At 44.6% G+C, this 18,914-nt stretch overlaps 1 protein-coding gene across 1 annotated transcript in view; it reads left to right on the top strand.

The window, feature by feature from the left end:
• The first annotated feature begins 3,153 nt into the window (after nt 1–3,153).
• Nucleotides 3,154–18,914, top strand: part of DFNA5 (deafness, autosomal dominant 5) — an 89,341-nt gene continuing 73,580 nt past the window's right edge. Inside the window, exons 1-2 of the mRNA XM_011970606.1 lie at nt 3,154–3,182; nt 6,982–6,985. The gene's annotated coding sequence lies outside the window, so the exon portion shown is untranslated. The remainder of the gene's footprint in view (nt 3,183–6,981; nt 6,986–18,914) is intronic.

Here is an 18,914-nt window from a genome sequence, read left to right as displayed (position 1 = left end):
TAGGCCAGTACTTCTACATCTCGCATCTGTCAGCCCTTGCCAAAACAGTGGCACAGCAGTGTGTCACCACCTGGCAGCACAATGCTAGGCAAGGTCTAACTGTCCTGCCCGGCATACAGGCTTATGGAGCAGCCCCCTTTGAAGATCTTCAAGTAGATTTCACCAAGATGCCCAAATGTGGAGATCTCATCCCTAGGTTTGGACTGCCCTTGTGAATCGGCTTGGACAATGGGCTGGCGTTTGTGGCTGCCTTGGTACAGAAGACAGCAAGGGTGATCAGGTGTAGATCAAGGATTAGAACATAGCCTTCTTGTGGCCACGGTGAAAAGAACCCCAGACTGTCGTCTTGACCACTCCCACAGCCGTGAAAGTAGAAGAAATCCCAGCCTGGATCCACCCTCGCTGCGTGAAACCCGTAGCACCTGAGACCTGGGAGGTGAGACCAAGCCCGGACAATCCCTGCAAAGTGACTCTGAAGAAGACGACAGGCCCTGGTCCAGTCACACCCGGAAGCTGACTGGTCCATGTATGGCTGAAGCATGAAGAAACTCACCATGGGACTTATTTTCCTTAAATTTTGGACTTGGTACAGTAGGGACTTCAACTGACCTTCCTCAAACTAAGGACTGTTCTCAGTGTATACATCAGGTCACTAAGGTAGGGCAAAAAGTTAAAACTGTCTTTTTGTTCTATAGTTATTATAAGTGTGCTGGAACTCTAAAAGGGACAGGTTTGCATAATGCCACCCAGTACAAGGTATGTAGCCCAGGAAGGGACCAGCCTGATGTGTGTTATAACCCATCTGAGCTGAGCCCCCTGTGGTTACAGTTTTTAAAATAAAATTAAGAACAGTCACCTGGTGGGGTTTAAACCATACTAAAAAGAAGAATCCATTTAGTAAATTCCCAAAGTTGCAAACTATGTGGACCCCCCCGGAGTTCCACCAGGAGTGGACAGCTCCCACTGGATTATACTGGATATGCGGGCATAGAACTTACACCAGATTACCCAACCAGTGGGCAGGTAGTTGTGTTACTGGCACTATTAAATCATCCTTCTTCTCACTGCCCATAAAAACAGGCGAACTCCTGGGCTTTCCTGTCTATGCTTCCCGTGAAAAGAGAAGCAAAGCTATAGGAAATTGGAAAGATGATGAATGGCCCCCTGAGAGAGTCATACAGCACTGTGAGCCTGCTACTTGGGCACAAGATGGCTTGTGGGGATACGGGACCCCCATTTACATGCTCACCTGAATCATACGGTTACAAGCTGTCTTAGAAATAATCACTAATAAAACTGGCAGAGCCTTGACTAGTCTGGCCCACCAGGAAACTCAGATGAGAAATGCTATCTATCAAAATAGATTGGCTCTCAACTACTTGCTAGCAGCTGGGGGAGGGGTCTGTGGGAAATTTAACCTTACTAATTGCTGTCTACACATAGATGATCAAGGGCAAGTAGTTGAAGACATCGTTAGAGATATGACAAAACTGGCACATGTGCCTGTGAAAGTGTGGCATGGATTTGATTCTGGGACCATATTTGGAAAATGGTTCTCAGCACTAGGAGAACCTGCTTACTACTCCCTTGTTTGCTACCTGTACTTCTTCAAATGATAAAAAGCTTCATCGCTACCTTAGTTCACCAAAATGCTTCAGCACAAGTGTACTATATGAATCACTATTGATCTGTCCTACAAGAAGACATGGGTAGTGAGGATGAAAGTGAGAACTCCCACTAACGAGTGAAGTTCTCAAAGGGGAAAATAATGGAGGAGACCACCCCTCATATTGTCTTATGCCCAATTTCTGCCTCCAAAGAAAGAAGAAGCAACAACTAAAAGGCAGAAATGGAGTCCACAGGCAGACAGCCCGGAGCGCACCCTGGGCCTGGTAGTTAAAGATCGACCCCTGACCTCACTGCTTGTGTTTTCTATAGATTCCAGACACTGTATGGGAAAGCACTGTGAACATCCCTGTCCTCTTCTGTTCCGTTCTGATTATTGCTGCATGCAGCCCCCAGTCACGTACCCGCTACTTGCTCAATTGGTCTCGACCCTCTCACGCGAACCCTGGTGTAAGCTCTTAAAAGTGACAGGAATTGCTCACTCAGGGAGCTTGGTTTTTGAGACATAAGTCTGGCGATGCCCCCGGCTGAATAAAGCCCTTCCTTCCTCAACTCGGTGTCTGAGGGGGTTTGTCTGCGGCTCGTCCTGCTGCATTCACAGGGGTGTGTGTGTGTGTGTGTGTGTCCTAATGTGAAAAAGGAAAATGCTTACTACTCAAACCAACATAATTGCCCTTATAAATAATTAACTCATCTCCCATACCTGAGTTGTGTCTTTTGCAATACCAGAAACACCCTTAGTTCCATTTGCTTCCACTGATATATTAATGGTGTTACACAATGCACTATACCCCAGAGTTACTGACATAAAGTCACATCTCTGCATCCCTGAAAACACTTAAAAGAGACATCCAAAAGCAATTCATGAACCTTGATCCTGGCTTAAAAGGAAAGGAAAAACAAGCTATAAAAGACATTTGGATAACAGTGGAATTTACATATGAACATAATGAAATTATTGCCAATTTTCCTATGCATATTGTGATATTGCCTGTTGAACTGAATCAAATCTGCCATTAAAGGAGGACTGTTTTTCACCATTATTCAAAATAATGTGTTGTGGGCACTAAAGAATGTCTTTAAAGGCAGCCTCAGAATATTTTAACGTGATGGTATTGAAACATCCTAAGGTGTCAGCTTTGAGAAGGCAATACAATTTGAAGGTATAAGTTCCAAACCATTAGTTTAGAAATTGAGTCATACCAGTGAAATACTAGCATTATCACAGTTAATGTCCATCAGTGATTAGCACATCAGGACATCACTGTCCCCTTACATGATAGCAGTAAAGGATTTCTTTTTATGGGCTTATTAGTTGGTGCCCCTGCAGGAAACAGAATCCAACTCAGATGGTTTGAGAGACTTAAATGAAAGGACTACTTATAAGGCTGTGAGCAGGCTGAAGTCACCGAGAGATTAGCAACAGTGGGGAGGGGTACTGCCCAGCAGTAGCTGGGGCTCCTGAGGAGGGGACAGCCATCGGGAGCTGCAGCTGTAGAGAGACATGTGGAGTCTGCCAGAAAAATTCAGCCCAGAGTGAGGAAGAACTATCCCAGGCCCTGTCTCCTCGGGGCACCACTCTTATTGCAGTGCCCCCTAGTGGCTGAACCCGAGAGAGCTCCAGAGCCCCAGGATGCAATTCTTAGGGCTCAGTCCCTGGGGCAGGGGAAGAGCCAGGGCAAATAGAAAAATAAGCTCTTTATATTCACCAGAATAGTTCATGTCTGAGCGTTTGGAGGCATTTTCAATAAGTAGATACGCATAAGAGCCTTGGAGAGGATAGAATTTGTTCAGTGCTTTCGGCTCCCATTTATTTTACCAAAGGCGAATTATGATCAACTGTGCTTTTAGAAAACTCTTTGGGTGGGGCACGGTGGCTCACACCTGTAATCCCAGCAGTTTGGGAGGCCGAGGTGGGCAGATCACGAGGTCAGGAGTTCGAGACCAGCCAGGCTAACATGGTGAAACTCCGTCTCTACTAGAAATAAGAAAATTAGCCAGGCATGGTAGCACGTGCCTGTAATCCCAGTTACTCAGGAGGCTGAGGCAGGAGAATTGCTTGAACCCAGGAGGCAGAGGTTGCAGTGAGCCGAGATTGTGCCACTGCACCCCAGCCTGGGTGACAGAGCGAGACTCCGTCTCAAAAAAATAAATAAAAATAAACCCACAAACAAACAAACAAACAAAAAAACCTCTCTGGTTCTCCATGACACTATTACTGTTGTAATGGCTTTAATGAGCCAAGAGCATGCTGTCTTCTTTATTAACTGCCGTAATTTAAACAAATATTAGACTAGGAAAGGTATATCGATGTAAGCAGTGATTCTCAGATTTGGCTAATCACCACTGCCACCACCAGTACTACCAAGTCCCGCCAGGTAGTTCAGACCCAGATAGCACCATACGGTTTGTGAATCAGCATTTGATCAGCACATAGCTAGGACACCACCTTCTAATCTCATGATTGTTCCAGGACCTCAAAAATGGCATGTAGTTTACAACGATGTGCTGCTTTTCATTGAGTTTCATTTATTGCTTTTGTAGTGTCTTTGAAATATGTGGGTAGGGGCCATGTTCCCTCCTTCCCCTGTGATGCCTGGTGGATACACACAAGAGGCATGTGTGACTCATGGTTCCTCTCCATGCTAAATAAGCCACAACGCTGCTGCCCAACTTAGGTCACAATGAAATTTTTGATGTGTCACAATATCTGTTGTTTCCTCAGCCGAGAGGCATGAGATAAAGGTCGGAGAGTAGATGCCAGCAGTACTTGGCTGGTTAAGGGAACCAGAGGAGGCCAAGGAAATCATGCCCAAGGCCCTCAGCTCTTCCCTGTGCCACAGATCACATAAGCCACCACCTCCAGTGCCCCCACCACATCCAAATACAATCTTAGGGAGGAACAATGAGGCCAGAACCCAGGAAATTAAGAGAGAGGTCATTTCTCCAGAAGCGACTGTGCATGACCACAGCCGACTGTCTACATGATCAGATTAGGCTGCTTTTTTATTGTGATGAAATATACATAAATTTAGCGTTTTAACCATTTTTAAGTGTACAGTTCAGCAACATTAAACACATTCACATTGCCGTGCAGCCATCACCACTGTCCACCTCCAAAACTTTTTCACCATCCCAAACTGAAACTCTGTACCCATTTAGACTAAATGTTAAACAAAGTTCGAACTTCAGTTCACTTTTTCTTGCTCACCAATATGTGAAGGGCTCGTGAGGACCAGGTCGGTCACTGACAAGATGACAGAATACTTTTCTCAATTCTGTGTTGTAGTGTGAGTTTTGCAACCCCACTCCAAAAGCCTCACAACAACCCCGTTTAGACAATCCCCGTTTGTCAGAAGCATTCAGTAAGGACTGGAAGTTAAGTAACTTGACCAAACTCTCACAACTCATTGCTGGTGGTGAAGGCTGTGAGTGTGTCTGCGTGTTTCCAAGGGCACCTCCTTGTGCTGCAACACAAGATATAAGCAGCATGATTCCAATACCCCTTTCCCTTCCAAGTTTAAATGTTTGTTCTTTAATTCCAAAGTTTTCCTTGGGTCTTTGAAGTAGACACAGGCAACCCGGTGCACAGAAAAGAACCCCGGGATAGGACTTGGGGAACCTATCTCTAGTTAGTGGGGAGACTTTGGGTAGGCCACTTAGCTCTGCAAATCTCATGTACCCCAACAGCAGATGGACAGATTATCATTAAAGCTCTAGACTGCCACTCTATGACCGAGAATAGGTAGAAATGTTCTGCAGTCAATCAACAACTATTCGTGACCACCAGACATGTGCCAGACACTGCCCTGCCCTCATGGAGCTTACCTATAGATTGCAAGATCTACCCTCAATTATTCTTTTCTTTTTAATCCTAAAAGGGAAATTATTTGGCCATCTGGAAGAATTATATTGTATATGTATATTGAGGGATTGTGAGATGGCAGAATCAATAGATTGCAGATAGTCCTGGGGCTGAAGAATTGCTGGAGACAGAGGGCTAGAAGGAAGGAACTGGAAAGATAGGAAGTGGCAGCCTAAAAACAGGGTGCTTGACATGTTTAAAACAAGTGAATTGGCCAGACATGGTGGCTCACGCCTGTAATCCCAGCACTTTGGGAGGCCGAGGCAGGCGGATCATGAGGTCAGGAGATCGAGACCATCCTGGCCAACGTGGTGAAACCCCGTCTCCGCTAAAATACAAAAAAATTAACTGGGCATGGTGGCACACGCCTAGAGTCCCAGCCACTCGGGAGGCTGAGGCAGGTTAATCACTTGAACCCATGAGGTGGAGGTTGCAGTGAGCCAAGATTGTGCCACTGCACTCCAGCCTGGTGACAGAACAAGACTCTGTCTCAAAAAAAAAAAAAAGCCAAGTGAATTATGGATTAAATAAATATGAAACCCCTTTATGTTGAAAGAGAGATTGTGATAATTATTTAGTTGCTATCTCTTTAGTATTTTCTGGTCAGGAACTATGCTGTTAGCACATTATGAAATAAATAGTGAAATTGCAACTCAAGGTACAGTGCTGTATCCCAAGGATCTGCAATTTTTTTTAAGTCAGGTAGTACATATCTTAGGCTCTGCAGACCACATGGTCTCTGTTACACTGAACTCTGTTGTTGTAGCCCAAAGCAGCCAGAGGCAATAAGTACATGAATGGGCATAGCTGTGTTCCAACAAAAGTTTATTTTTAAAACGCAGGCGTCAGGCGAGACTCAAACTGCAGACTACAGTTTGCTGACACCTACTCCACCCAAAGCACCATGTATAGGTGCCTGTGATGGTTACTAGTGTCAACTTGATTGGATGGAAAGGTGCAAAGTATTGTCCCTGCGTGTGTCTGTGAGGATGTTGCCAGAGGAGATTAACATTTGAGTCAGTGGACTGAGAGAGGAAGACTCACCCTCAGTGTGGGTGGGCACCATCCAATCGGCTGCCAGCGAGGCTAGAAAAAGGCAGTCTGGGCGCAGTGGCTCACACCTGTAAGCCCAGCACTTTTAGAGGCCAAGGCAGGTGGATCACTTTAGGTCAGGAGTTCAAGACCAGCCTGGCCAATATGGTGAAATGCCATCTCTACTAAAAATACAAAAATTAGCCGGGAGTGGTGGCAGGCACCTGTAGTCCCAGCTACTCGAGAGGCTGAGGCAAGAGAATCGCTTGAGACTGTCTCAAAAAAAAAAAAAAAAGAAAAAGAAAGAAAGAAAAAGAAAAAGCAGGGGGAAGAGGGTGGGAACAACTGGCTTGCTAAGTCTTTCCACTTTCATCTTTCTCTCGTGCTGGATGCTTGAATGCTTCCTTCTCTTGAACCTCAGATTCCAGGTTCTGCAGCCTTTGGACTCTTGGACTTAGACCAGTGGTTTGCCAGGGAATCTCAGATCTCCAGCCACATACTGAAGGCTGCACTGTTGGCTTCCCTACTTTTGAGGCTTTGGGACTCTGACTGAGCAACTGCTGGCTTCCTTGCTCCTCAGCTTGTAGGTGGCCTATCGTGGGACTTCACCTTGTGATCGCGTGAGTCAATTCTCCTTAACAAACTCCCTTTTATATATAGCCTATTAGTTCTGATAACATATCCTATTAGCTCTGTCCCTCTGGAGAACCCTGACTAATACAGCGCCCATGGATAAGTCCTCTCTCAAGCCATCATAGAAGAAAGTCACATTTCCAAGAAACACACACCTGAAATTTAACCAAAGTAAAGAAAGGCAGACTACTCTTTGGATCTTAGGCTCATAGAATCTTGGCAATAAGAGCACCGGAAAAGCAAACACCTTGGCCAGGTTTATCCAAAATCGTGGCTTTTCCTCCACAGAGAATGCACGCCAGTGTCTGCTGCAGCCTCTCCACGCCTGACCTCTCCTGACCTCACCATCCACATTCCCATTGCCTGTGGAAATCCCCTGGGGCATCTCACACTCAACACATCCAAGAATGAAATCGTCTTCCCCATGCCCAACCCATTCCTCTCTTCTCTGTCTCAGCAAATGTCACCACCACCCATAAGCTCACACAAGGAGCCTGGGAGTAATTCTAGACTCCTCCCCTCCCTCATCCCCAGGTTCATGGGGACTAAGTCCTGCCCACCCTACCTATGAAATTCCTCTTCCTCAGCCCCAGAACCCCTTCCTCAGGTCAAACTTTTAGAATGGAGCCCCCATCTGCAGTCCCAAGTCCCACCCATTCATACTCTTAGCTGCCACCAGAGTCATTTTTCTAAAATCAGGTCTTATCATTAATCTGCTTATAATCCTTCTCTGCTCTAAACACTTCAGCGTGATGTGTGTATAATACTGCAGTCACAAGCTTGGCCTTTGAATGAGAGAAATTGCATTGGAATCTCAGTTCAGCTGTTCTGAGCCTCCATGTCCTCAGTTCTAAACTGGGGCAAACCCCCGAGGGTAGTTGTGGGCATTGCTGGTTGCTGCCATTTCTGGAGCATTCACTCCATAAATGTGTGAGACACTGTTCTAAGGCTCCCTTACTGTCCCCATTTTATACTGGAAGAAATCGAGCCCTGGGTTAGGTAACTTGCTTACAGCTACAATCTTGTACTTGATAAAGCCAGGATGTGAATGCTCTCAGCCTCTAAGCCAGCAGTTCTCAGAGTGTGGCCTTGGAAATCTCAAGACTCATGCATGAGGTATGCAAAGCCTCAAGTGTTTTCATAAAAAATATTAAGACACTGTTTACCTTTTCCTCTTTCATTCTCCCTGGGTGTACAGTGGAGTTTTCCAGAAGCTACATGACATGTGAGAGCACAACAGGTTAATGCAGAAGCAAGTGTGAGAATCCCACTGTCTTCTTTTAAGCTACACATCAATTAGATTTGCAAAAATATAAAGCAAAGCTATTCTTCCCTCTTTTTTTTTTTTTTTTTTTTTTTTTTGGTGACCCTAGCTATATTTCATTAAAAGTATGTTTTTGGGTGGGTGCAGTGGCTCATTTCTGTAACCCCAGCCATTTGGATGGCTAAAGTGAGAGGATTGCTTGAGGCCAGGAGTTTCAGACCAGCCTGGGCAACACGGCAAGATGTCATTTCTACAGAAAACAAAAAATAACTAGGTGTGGTGGCACACACCTGTAGTTCCAACTACTTGCTAGGCTGAGGTGGTTGGATTGCTTGAGCCTGGGATTCAAGACCATAGTGAGCTATGTATGATCAAGCCACTGAACTCCAGCCTGGACAACAGAGTGAAACCTTGTCCCCACCCCCTACCCCCCAAAAGAGTTTTTTCATTAACATGTAATATGTTATTATTGATATTTTACATGAATTAATATTTTTAAATTTCTGTTTGATTTTCTAAAATGATAAATATCAATAGATTTAACCCACATAAACAACGCTCTTTGGGGTTCTTAATAGTTTTTGAAAGCATAAGGGTGCCTTAAGCTCAAATAGTTCGAGAAACACAGACCTAACCTATACATACTATATGAAATGTATAGTCCTCAGCTGTACATAATATACATAAAATGCTTATCATGCTCCTAGTGGAGAATGAGGTGGTTTTTACTCTTTTATGAGGTGCTGTGTCATGAATATAAATTCACCGGCTATGAGTATTGTAAGCTGCACGTCTCACGGCTTCCCCGTGGGGGAAGAACTGCTCTTCTGTGTTAGACTGAACTACTTTCAGCCCAGATCTCCATGCCTTTGTGCATGCTGTTCCTCTTTGAGAAGTGTCTTCTCCCACATCTGCTTCCCCTTAAGACTCAGCTCCAGCACCCACACCTTCTAGATGCCTGTCTGGAGTTAGGCTGTACACCTCTCCTGCCTGTCTGTAGTCACGCTGACTTGGGCAGGAGGTCATGTTGATCTCCTTGGAAAGGGACCAGAGAGGAAGATTTTGTCACTACCCATTCAGTGCATCTGAGAAAGATGCCCTTTTCATGGTACATAACAATTTCCCCATCAGTAGACCAATGTGTACAAGAGCTGAAGAGACATCATGGACCAGGCCAATGTTTCCCAAAATGGGGCCTAAGTCCCTGAGTCAAGGTCACTTGCGTGCATGTTAAAATGCAGAGTCCTGGGTGAGTTAGGCCTTCTGAGGGTAGGGGCTGGAAATAGGATTTTTTAAACCAAATTCTTGAGGCAATTGGGTGATTCTTACACACACCAAACTCAGAACCAATCTTCTAGATCCTACTAGGCTCCAGAAGAGGCAGCATGCCATCCACTGGGTAGACAAAGGTCACTAAGACCCTGCTCTGCCCCTTGCGGAGTTCATGCTCTCTGGGAGAATTATACCGGTTTGGGAGAGGGTGCAACCACCCGTGAATATTTACAACGCATGGAAACTTAACAGAGGGAGGAGTTAGTTCCATTTCAGGGAGGGTTTCACAGAAGACATGACATTCGAGTTGGTCTGAATGGGCGTTTTTCAGGCAGAGCAGGGCCACAAGGTATCCAGGCAAGAAGCGTATGTACGAAGGGGTAGGAGTGTGAAAATGTGTGACACCAACAGAGAAGGGCAGAAAACAGCTGAAATCCTTTGCTTGGATGTTATGTTTCTTGGTTATGCTCATCTAAGAAACTTCCTGAATATTAATTTGGTTTTTCAGCTGCTGTGTACCAGATGATAAACATGAGTTTTCTAGTCATTGGAGAGAGATTTGCACATCCTATGTTACAAATCAATAAACTGATATCCTGGTTTATAAGCTGACCTTTGGCTAGGGTGTATCAATACCCCAGAACTTAATCAGTGTATCAGATGGCAAAATTAAGTTTCTAATATGTAACTCTAGGCCCTGGCTGTGATTTCACAAGGCGGGAGCCTTTGCATGGGGCCTGCCAGAGGGGCCAGCCAACTTCTCGGACGTCCTGCCAGGGATCCTGGAGACGGCCTCAGCCATTTATTCATCCCCCTTCTTACTTACTTATTAGCAGAACTTTAATTCTCTTTGGGTGAGGGCAGCCTTGTGCTTGAAGCAGGGCAGAGCCCCTTCCCAGCCCCAAGACCCTGATCAGGCTGAGCCTGGACAGCACTCCTGCTCCTGCCAGCAGCTGCCTTCGGAATGCGCACGGGATACAGTTCTGGCCAATGAGATGAGGGTGAAATGTGCTGGCAGCTTTGGAAATGTTTTCCACAATCTGAGAAAGAGGCCGAAGAGAGAAGCATCTCCTTTCCAGCCTCGGGATGCTGTTTGTGTGGACTGTTCTGCAGTCATCCTGAGGCCAAGAAGGGGCGAGCCTCAGGGCACTGAGGATGGCAGTGAGAGATGGTGGAAAGAGGCCAGGCCGCTGGCAATGTTGCCAAGCCTCCGAATCCACTCACCCCAGAACTGCTCTTCCTCTGCATGTCTTGATACGTGAAATGACAGATGTATGTCTTTTCTGGTTAGGCCATTTTTAGTGGGGTTTTCTGGTTTTTTTCGTACTGAAAGCACATGACAACACACAGACACACAGACACACACACACCATGTATCACTTCCCCACCCTGGGAACTGAGATTAAGGTGTAGGAATGTAGGAATAGCCATACTCCTGGGCCTCCAGAGACTCTAATACATTTATGAATCCGGAGGATTATTCAGGAACCCACCCACTTCTATCAATAAGATTATCTTGTCCTTCTCAAGGACAAGTTAATCCTCTCCACAGGGCCTGGCTGCCTCTGCCTTTGCCATTCTGCAATTACTAACCACTTTCTTACCTGAACGTCTTTGCTCTACCTCATGGCTTCTACTTGCTCACAGCTTCTGCTGCCTAATTTCTTTCTGGATATCTTTCAGCTTCTGCAGCTGACTAACCAGTGTCCCGTATCTGCCTTTCAGTTATTTTGGGGGAAGAGTCACATCCTCGTGTGTTAAGGCTGTTGCATCAGGCTGTCTCATCAGCTGCTGGAAGCTGGCTGCACTTGAGTCGTGGGATGAGCTCCAGTCCACTCAGCTGAGGCTTAGGTGGAGGTCACATGGGACCAGCATGACAATTATCCAGGGAGACCACTTAGGAGGGAGTTGTGGGGTATGGCAGGTGTTGTGAAGTTTATCTGTTCAGTACTGTGGCAGCTTGCTAGATGCCCTCCAAATTTATTTTCTTCTTAATCCAAAACAATAGATAGAGAAGTTTTGACTGGCTACATGGTTATCCAGCTAATGACAGCATTTCCCAGATTCCTGCTAGGAGTGGCCACGTAACTAGATTCTGACTAGAAAGTCAGGAGCTGCAGTGGTATGTGCAGCTTCTGTGTCGGCCCTTTAAAATGAAAGAGGCCACCCCTCCGTGCTCGCCCCCCTTTCCTGCTGGCCGGCCCATGGGCATAAGGATGGCAGCTGGAGCAGCTGTCTCATGCCCCAAGATGGAACCTGCACGTCCGCCAGCCAGCAAGGTCGATGGGCCCTGGGGCCCAACACCTGGAACAACCAATTTGTCCCGGACTTGCCCGATTCTAGCATTGGAAGTCCTGTGAACCAGGGACCTCCTCAGCCTTGGACACACTGGGACAAGAGTGCAACAAAACAAAATAAAGCAACAGTCTTCCATTTGTGATTTATTTGTTTACTTCACACTAGCCTGTCTCTTAATAAAAATACATTTGTTCTAAAGATCTTTGATGACTACTTTTTTGTTGTTGCTCAGCCTCAGGTCTGATGCTGAGGTCTGAAGCTCCCTGACCAGGCTTCTAGGCCCCAGTGTCTGGTCTCTCCATGTCTGAGTTCCAGCCTTTTGTTACAAAGGCCCCGGGAAGGCTGAGACCTGATTGCTAGCTCTAACCTGGTCCTTCTGCTTGGATCTCTCATTCCCTTTCTGAGCGAGAAGGGACTTTTTGAAATCTTTTGATAATCCATTCTAATGCCACTACAGACACATATGCACATACAGTCTCTCTCTCTCTCTCTCTCTGCCCCACCATTTTCTCTCTGTCTCTCTCTCTCTCTCTCTCTGTCTCTCTCTCTGTTCATATTCCCAGCCTTTTAGAGGGAGGCTTTATGGGAAACAGATGGGAAGCTGGAGTGGATTCAAGGGTACAATATATTTGTTTTTCTTTATTAAATCACACAATACATGTTCTTAGCAGAAAAATTGGAAGAAGAAGTATGGTTTCATAAACTTTGTTTTTGCTTTTGTTTTGGAGATGGGATCTCTCTCTGTTGCTCAGGCTGGCCTCAAACTCCTGGGCTCAAGCGATCCTCCTGCCTCTGACTCCTGAGTAGCTGGGACTGGGACTACAGGTGCGTGCCACTGTGCCTGGCTTTCATAAACTTTTTTTAAAAAGCAAAATAAATTGGAACTACAGGACATTAGGATTTAATCTCCTTTTGTCACACCGTGAGACACTACGCTCACATCAGAGCCTGGAAGAACACTTGAGCTGAGCTAATGATCTGAGGTGAGGTGAGGGGTGCTTCTTGGAGGCAGAGGAATTCAGGCTCAGTCTTACTTAGGTGTGCGCTTGCTGTTCAATGACATCACCTGCAGGGTCGGCTCCGAAAAGAGCCAGTGACTTTCTGTATGTCTGCATTTTTCTAGAAGAGCTCTACTTTCAAATACCCTTTCTGCCCCTAAGAGCCATCTATCAAACCCCAAACTTCCAGTGGTTCGATTCCAAAACTTCATTTCCTACACCTCTTCTTGCATCCCAAAGCATCCCTAAAAGCCTTGGTCAGCCCATGGGTGTGGTCTCTGGTTCGGATAATATACAGGGCCAGATTTTGATTGATCCATGAGCACACTAGAGAATGGCCTATGTGGACAATTTCAGGGTGTCCAAATTGTGTTGATTAAAATACTTCTCCCATTTTACATTTTTACTGAAGAGTTCAACCCATATAAAGGAAGCCAAGGTGTTATTTTCTCTACAAGCTTCTTTCGAATTCATATATTTTTAATGGTGGGCATTTTTGTTCATTTTCTTAATCATAAAAGTAATTCATTACTTTTATACATAGAGAACATGTAAACAATTATTAAAATAGAAAACAGTGAATATGACATATTATTTATAGAACTAGAAACATTTTTAATAATTATAAGCTCAAAGGAAAGAATAAAATGAAAATTTCCTGGGTTCACACCACCCCAAGAAAACACTGTTAATATTTTGGTGCACGGTTTTTTACTTTTTGGCACCATTTCTATGACTATCTGTACACACACATATAAATGAATTTCCAGTCTTTTAAGAAATGAAAGGACATAATTTGCATCCAATTGCTTCAGAAAGTAAATCACCTTAAGAGCAGGAGGTGGGAATAGTGACCTAAGAAAGAAGAGAAGGAGGCTGACAGAGTGCCCTCTTGATCTTCATATTACCAGGCTCATTTGCTTAATAGAACTTCTGTCTGCTGCAGGAAGTTTTAATTAAGGCAATCCATTAAGAATTTAATTTTAATTGAATTTTTAAATGACATAAAAACAAACTCTGATCACATATCGAAGACCTGGTTATAAGACAAAACCTAGGATTTGCTTCAAAATAAAATAGTTGGGAATGGGGAGCTGGGTACAGATGAAACAAGATTGCTCATATGTTGATAATTATCGAGCAGGATGGTGGACACAGGGGAGTTTATTATACTGGTCTATCTTTTTGTATAGGTTTGATAATTTTCCAAAATAAAAAGTTAAAACAAGTGACAGTTAAACCCAGAACTGGCCTGGTGACAGACACAATCTGACTCAGGTCCCTGCATCTTCTCATTTTGAAGACTTCTCTTTTCTTAGAAGTACCGCCACCATGTCCACTGTGGCCAGGAGCGCAGGAGCTCTTCTTTATCACCACTCCTTCTTAGCAGAGATTCTTCTGTGTTTTTTTTTGAGATGGAGTTTCACTTTTGTTGCCTAGGCTAGAGTACAATGGCCCGGTCTCAGCTCACTGCAACCTCCGCCTCCTGGGTTCAAGCAATTATCCTGCCTCAGCCTTCCGAGTAGCTGGGATTACAGGCGCCCGCCACCACACCCGGCAATTTTTGTATTTTTAGTAGAGACGAGGTTTCACCATGTTGGTCAGGCTGGTCTGGAACTCCTGACCTCAGGCAATCAGCCTGCCTCAGCCTCCCAAAGTGTTGGGATTACAGGCGTAAGCCACCGCACCTGGCCATTTTTTTTTTTTTTTTTTTGAGATGGAGTCTCGCTCTGTTGCCCAGGCTGGAGTGCAGTGGCATGATCTTGGCTCACTGCAACTTGCACCTTCTGGGTTCAAGTGATTCTCCCACCTCAGCCTCCCAAGTAGCTGGGATTACAGGTGCCCGCCACCATGCCCAGCGATTTTTTGTATTTTTAGTAGAGATGGGGTTTTACCATGTTAGCCAGGCTGGTCTCGAACTTCTGACCTCAAGCAATCCGCCCAGCCCCGGCCTCCCACCTCCCAAAGTGCTGGGATTACAGGCATGAGCCACTGCGCTGGCCCTTAGCAGAGATTCTGAGAGGCTGCTTAGGGCAGGTCTCTCAGAAAAAAAGGGAAGGAGGACAGCAACCTCAAGGTGTCTCCAGCAGCTTCTTGCAAGCTTGAAGGATCATCAAATCCTGCCACTTCACACATTTGTGTTGATTTTGCATTCCAAACAATATGATTTTTAGGCAAATTTTAGAGTTAACATCTCTGAGCTTTAGCTTCCTAATTAGTTAAATGGATATCACACACTGATTTTATAGTACAGAAATGAATAAAATGGCATATATTGAAAAATTATCTAGCAGTGTGCTAGACATAGCAAATGATCAACACTCATCGCCTTCCTGTTTCCTGAGTTACTAAGAAATCTGAAAGAAGGTCTTTGCTTTCCTAGACTTACGGTAGAGTTCAGAAGATAACGTGTCCATATAATATTTTGTAACAGCATGAGAAAAATATACCATAAGACTTGGTATTGGACTTCCTCTCGGGAAAGGAACTGTTTTTGTTGGGAAACTTAATTTGATGAAACACTGCGGGTGAAATATGGGACCCCAAAGGAATGTATGGATCACCAGAAGACAAAGAAACCACAGAGATGGCAAAATCCCAGGGCCACCTACTATGCATTATTTAGTTGCTTGTTTTGCTTCCTTGCAAACTCCATTTCCCCCAGCATTCAGAAACATCCTCCATATACAAGTGCCTTGTGTGGGTAGTATTTGTGTAAATGAAAGACAGGGGCTGGGTTTCACATCTGAATCAACTCTAAAGAAAGGAATGTGTTATGGCCGGGTGTGGTGGCTCACGCCTGTAATCCCAAAACTTTGGAAGGCCGAGGTGGGTGAATCACAAGGTCAGGAGTTCAAGACCAGCCTGACCAACACGGTGAACCCTCGTCTCTACTAAAAATACAAAAATTAGCCAGGCATGGTGGCACGCGCCTGTAATCCCAGCTACTGAGGAAGGTGAGGCAGGAAAATTGCTTGAACCTGGGAGGCGGAGGTTGCAGTGAACAGATATCGTGCCACTGCACTCCATCCTGGGTGACAGATTGAGATTCCATCTCAAATAAATAAATAAATAATTTTTAAAAATTTTTTTTAAAAAAGGAAGGAGTTGGTAAGCATGAGTAAGTTTGCAGACCCAGGATCTTAAAGCCAGAAATGGGCACAACATTGAAGTTGTGGGAAAAGCATGATGTCTTTTGGGAGGTCTTGGGCCTTCTTTGAGGGCTTTAGGTAAAAGATGGACAGGAAGGAAGGAAAGGAGGGAGAAAGGGAGGAAGGGAAGAAGGGAGGGAGGGAGAGAGGGAAGACAGACCAATAAAGTGAATATGATACTGTTTGTGTTAAGGGGCAAATGAGTGACACCAACAGGAAATGACTTGGAAAGAGATGACTTCTTTGGAGCAGCCACGATGGAGTTAGAAAGGAGTTGGAGGATGAGCAGGGCCTGGGAGTCCCTCATCGCTCAGACTGTACTGATACAGGAGTCTCTTAGAAAGACAGCATTTTCTCCTCCTAAAGGAAACAGGATAATTTTTTTGTACAGTCTAGATTTCACATACCTTCAAAAGACATTTGTGCATCTAAGAGACACACCTCTATGTAAACACAGGAAAATTTAAAAGAAATTGGAAATTGTGGAAAAGCAAGGATGTGGTTGTGCTGGGAACTAGGAAAGATGTGGTCGCAGCATTTGAGCTTTCTGGTAACCTCAGGAAGGAGGGGTCAAGAGCTTTCCATAGCAGATGAGTGGAGTTACACTAAGAAGGAGAGCACCAGATTCTAGAGAGAATTCTTTCAGGGGATGTGTTCATAGATTTATTTAAGCTCCCTCACTTGACAAAACCCAAGAGGCCATAGCATCACTATTTTAGAAGACACAGGCTCTTAGAAAGGTTGGGGAGAGGGGGAGCTATACTGACAAGTTACAACATGACTGTGACTGTTAATTGGCCTTAAAAATTCGTTAGATCTGCATAATGTATCTGAAGCTGAGTCTCCATAAAACATACAAAAATAAGAACCGATAACAAATTGGTAGATGAAAGAATATGAATTGCCATCAAATAGGAATACAATTAAAATGAATTAGTCATAAACCATATTAAAATGAAGGCTACAAATATTTGGATTTATGATTTGCACTAAAATGTAAAAGATTAATAATAGCACTTTATCCTAAGCTATGAAGTAATGTTTCTCAATGTGTTTCAGATGATGATGTATATAACATGAGATCTCTAAATCGTAAAACGGAATTAGAGCCGAAATGATTTAAACAGCCATGTAAGAGTAAATACTGAATTGGTTTACATACAAGGGCTTAAAGTGCCTAATGGAATTGAGTTTGTAAAGAAAAGAAGATGGAAAAAAAATTTTTTTATTGTCACTGACAAGTTTCCAGGAGACTAAAGACAGACTTTTCAGGGATGGAGGTGAGAAGAACAAGTTTACCTGTTGTTGAGTTTTGGCTTGCATCGCCCACCTTGGGTTAAGAGCATGGTATTCTACAACAATGCAATTCCCATTGTCTATAATCAGTAACTACTACATCTACCTCACCCCAACCCCATAGGTCCTTGAATGCTATTGGGTGTCTCGTTGGCTGTAATTGCCAAGTCCATAGCAATTAAAGTCTGTTAAGATCAAGTCTCATTGAATAGCCTCTTTTATAAATAAAAGATGTATTAGCACACAGAGGAAGAGGGAACCAGTCAGAAAGAAACACCTTTCTAAGTTCTACAACTAGATTTCTGAAATATTACTGAACTATATGGAAATCCATTCCTATAATCCCAACAGTCTTTGCAAAGATATAAAACCAAGTTAGTGATGGAAACTACTAGAATCTGACAAGAAATATGCCCATGAAATCAACAGCTATCATTTATTAGGCACCAAATGCGTGCCAGGTACCATGCCAATGACTGAACCAAGAGTTATCTCTAACCCACAGCCACAGTTGATTGTTCATTCTTTATGCATTCAACAGATATCTGTGGAGTGCCGGCTCTGTACTAGACATTGTGTGAGACACTGAGGACACAGCAGTGAGCAAAGACCGGCATCACTCTACCCTTTATGGAGCCTACATAAAACAGACAGTAAACAAACACACAACTAGTTCATTAATTACAATTAAGAAAATTATATGAGGAAAGCTATGAGAATAAGTAAATGAGACCTTAAACCTGTGGGTCAAAGAATGCTGTCTAGAGATAGAGAAGTTTAAGCCGAGATGTGAAGATAAGCAAGAGGCAGCCACATGAAGAGCTGGGAACAGAAATAGTCCCTGCGGATTCAGCCCCTATGGAAGGCACTCAGCACTTCTGAGGAACTGAGGGTGGACCAGCAAGGCACCTTTCTCACAGAGTGAAGGGAGAGGTGGACAGAGGCCAGAGGATGCAAGGACTTGGGATTCTGTATTTAGGAGCAATGGGAGAATTCCCATCCCAGGCATGGGATACCCAAAGCTCGTGTCACCAGCTCATTCTATGTCTGCCGGCAGCCCTCATGAACAAGGGGCTGTTGTGCGTGAACTGAAGACGAGGGGACTGCATCAGGTGAAGTTTTTCAAATGGGATGACAATAGCCAGGCCACTACCTCCATTTGCGTCAGGGATGCGCTCAGGTTGTCCAGTGGAGCTGGAACAGGATTGACTGGGACAGGACTTAGAGATTCTTCTTAGGAGTCCCTTGCCTCCCTTCCTCTTGGCCTTTCCTTTCTTTAGAAATGTTCCTGCAGCCAGGCAGGCACTGGAGCAGTTTTGCAGCCCTCTGGGACCTTTGCACATCAAGTGAGTGTGGAACATCCAAGTAAGCCCTCCCAGTACAGTCTTGACACTCTTTTCCAAGCTCTCTGGGGTACCCTTTTGTAACCTATAAATACCAACTAGGGGTACAATCTGTAGAAGTAGAATAGAGGCCCC

This window comes from Mandrillus leucophaeus, unplaced genomic scaffold (genome assembly GCF_000951045.1).
Source record: "Mandrillus leucophaeus isolate KB7577 unplaced genomic scaffold, Mleu.le_1.0 Scaffold1207, whole genome shotgun sequence".
Taxonomy (NCBI): domain Eukaryota; kingdom Metazoa; phylum Chordata; class Mammalia; order Primates; family Cercopithecidae; genus Mandrillus; species Mandrillus leucophaeus.
The sequence above is the reverse complement of the archived record's forward strand: the minus strand, read 5'-3'. Positions and strand labels throughout refer to the sequence as shown.